The 2,483-nt window shown below is 38.4% G+C and overlaps 1 protein-coding gene across 7 annotated transcripts in view; it reads left to right on the top strand.

The window, feature by feature from the left end:
* Nucleotides 1-2,483, top strand: part of HTR7 (5-hydroxytryptamine receptor 7) — a 123,287-nt gene that overhangs the window by 59,403 nt on the left and 61,401 nt on the right. The gene's annotated exons all lie outside the window — the stretch shown is intronic.

The following is a 2,483-nucleotide window of genomic DNA, read 5'->3' as shown; positions in this document are numbered from 1 at the left end:
CCCAGGAGCAAGGCAAAGGTCAGGTTGCCTGGGGCTGGAGGGAGAGTGTTCTGAAGTCTGGAGGGATATTGCAGTCAAAGCTGAAAAATCAGGTTCAGAGTTGAGCCATATTTGGACGGTGGAAGAAACAGGAGAGCCCTGTGTGAGAGGCGGTGGGTGCGGGCAAGTGGGAAGTGGCCTGGATTAGTTATAGAGGTAGAAGGTGAATATCTAGCGTATGTTTCTGTGGGGGACCCCCGTTCGTTTAAAGGGGTCATGTTTGAGCATCCGGAGCCGTGAGACTTGTCTTTCATTTTAATATTACAGTCTCTGTTTTTGGGATAGTCAGGAGCCTCAGCATGTCCAGTGGTCTAGCCTGCTGGCTGACACGGCTGGCGTAGAAAGAGTCATGCCATTGTCCACATCCTTTGGGATCCATGGTTCAGCTTGTTAGAATCAACTTCAGGGGAATCAGAGGAGGAAAGAACAAGTAGGAATTGTACACTTGGGAGTGTCTGTCCATGGAGGACTTTCCAACATCAAGTGAGGAGGAATTGATGAAGAGGCATGTGTGGATGTGAGGTGGCATTGTTACTTGTCGATACAAATTGTGTCCTCTCATTACTGATCCTATTTGCTTCTCACTTCCTGTTCAGCTGCCACAAAACATAGGGGATTCAGGAGCCAACTCCCTGTTTCCGACAGTGGGAATTCCTTGTGTGCAACTGCCGGTTGTCTTTTCCAATACATTCTACCATTTTTCTTTATTAACAAGACGCTGGTTGGTTTGGTTGGCAATGCTTCCACTTGAACTACTATCCTCCCAGCCTCTCTTGGCACTAGAGCGGTCATTTTACACAGTCCTGGCCAAGGAGACTGAGATAGAAGTTCTTGGGGGCAGCTCCTGGAGAAGGGCTTACAACTGGACAGTCTTGCTTGGCTTAATCTTTTGCCTTTTGGCCTTTCTCCTGTCTTTTTGCCTGGAATGTGGAAGTTATGCCTCTCTTTGTAGGAGCTATCTTAAGGTCACAAAATAAGTCTGTTAAGAATGGGAATTTAGGATAGGTCCCTGATGGCATTGCAGAGTCACCATACCTGTTTGGGACCCCTGACCTCCATGGGAAAACAAACCCCACTTTGGAGAGGTTATTATGTTCAGCCCAAAGCAATCCTAACTGGTACACTCTCACTTACTCTATAAAATAATAGTTATTCTCATTTGCCATGCTGTAGGGAATTCTGGCCAGACCTCAGCTAAACTAAGACCTCAAGTAATTGGATTTTCTTTATATCTCTGTACAAGAATGGCTGTTATTCAGAATAATAACACCGAAGCTGCACAACTTCTAGAATCATCAAATAAAATTATGTTATAGTAAGTAGACTATACTTATTTAAGTGGAAGTCTGCCTAATATATTTTAGAAAGATTTTTCACAATCAGGAACAAACATTAACTTTAGAATTCAATTAACAAAACCATCTTATTCCCTAAGTATTCTGGTTAATCAGCATTTTTATACCTGATAATTTTATTTTACTCTGCTTAAATGCTGCTTTTAAAATTAAAAAACGATGTTATGTTCTTTCAACCTATGAGAAGTTCTTTCAACCTATGAGGTGTGAAGTTTATGAAATTACTTACATGGCTAAATTAAATTTAGGTCATGAACTTAAAAGAAAGAAAAAATAATTCAGCTTCACATCTTTTTGAAGGTTAATAAAATTTATCCAGTTAATTGCAGGATATAAAGATTGCCAGTATTCTACTTTTTTCAAGTAAATATCCTGAACTAGAGCTAGCCAGCCTACAACTATATGAGTGTGCTTTTTAATTAAAGTATTTGAAACTAAAAAGTTAATCTAAAGAGATAATAGAATGAGACAAGTTCCACCCAACAGATCTGAGTGATACTGGATATTAAAGTTAGCCAGACCTTTTAAAATTAAAATATTTATGAAGTTAAGTCCTCAAATATTAAAGGTATGATATAGCATAAGGGACACATTAGAAGGAATACAGAACGAGTAGAAACTATTGTCCCAAACTTCCAGGTCCAGTATGGTAAGCAGTAACTACATGTGGTCAGTGAGAATTGTGATGTGCTGTATGTGTAAAATATACATTAGATTTCAAAGGCTTTTTTACAAGGAAAAGACTGTACAATATCTCATTAAAATTTTTATATTGGTTATATGTGGAAATTATATTTAGGAAATATGGGTTAAATAAAATATTAAATTCAAGCTCACCTATTTCTTTTTACTTCTTTTTTTTACTAGAAACTTTAAATCTGTGGCTCTCATTATATATTTCTCTTGGCCAGTGCCTGTCTACAATAAGGAATTGAAACAGACTCTCAGAGACATAGGATAAAGCTTGTGAATAGACAGCATTGTTCTTATAAATGAGGAAAAAATGACATTAAAAAGCTGTCAGAAATTCTTGAAAGAAGTCTGCTTACTAGAATTTTGTGTCCATAGAGTCTCTCCTGCATAGAGCAG

The sequence above is a fragment of the Delphinapterus leucas genome, chromosome 16, assembly GCF_059928025.1.
Source record: "Delphinapterus leucas isolate spDelLeu-1000000601 "Yukka" chromosome 16, BTC_Dleu_Yukka2, whole genome shotgun sequence".
In the NCBI taxonomy this organism is placed as follows: domain Eukaryota; kingdom Metazoa; phylum Chordata; class Mammalia; order Artiodactyla; family Monodontidae; genus Delphinapterus; species Delphinapterus leucas.
The sequence above is the reverse complement of the archived record's forward strand: the minus strand, read 5'-3'. Positions and strand labels throughout refer to the sequence as shown.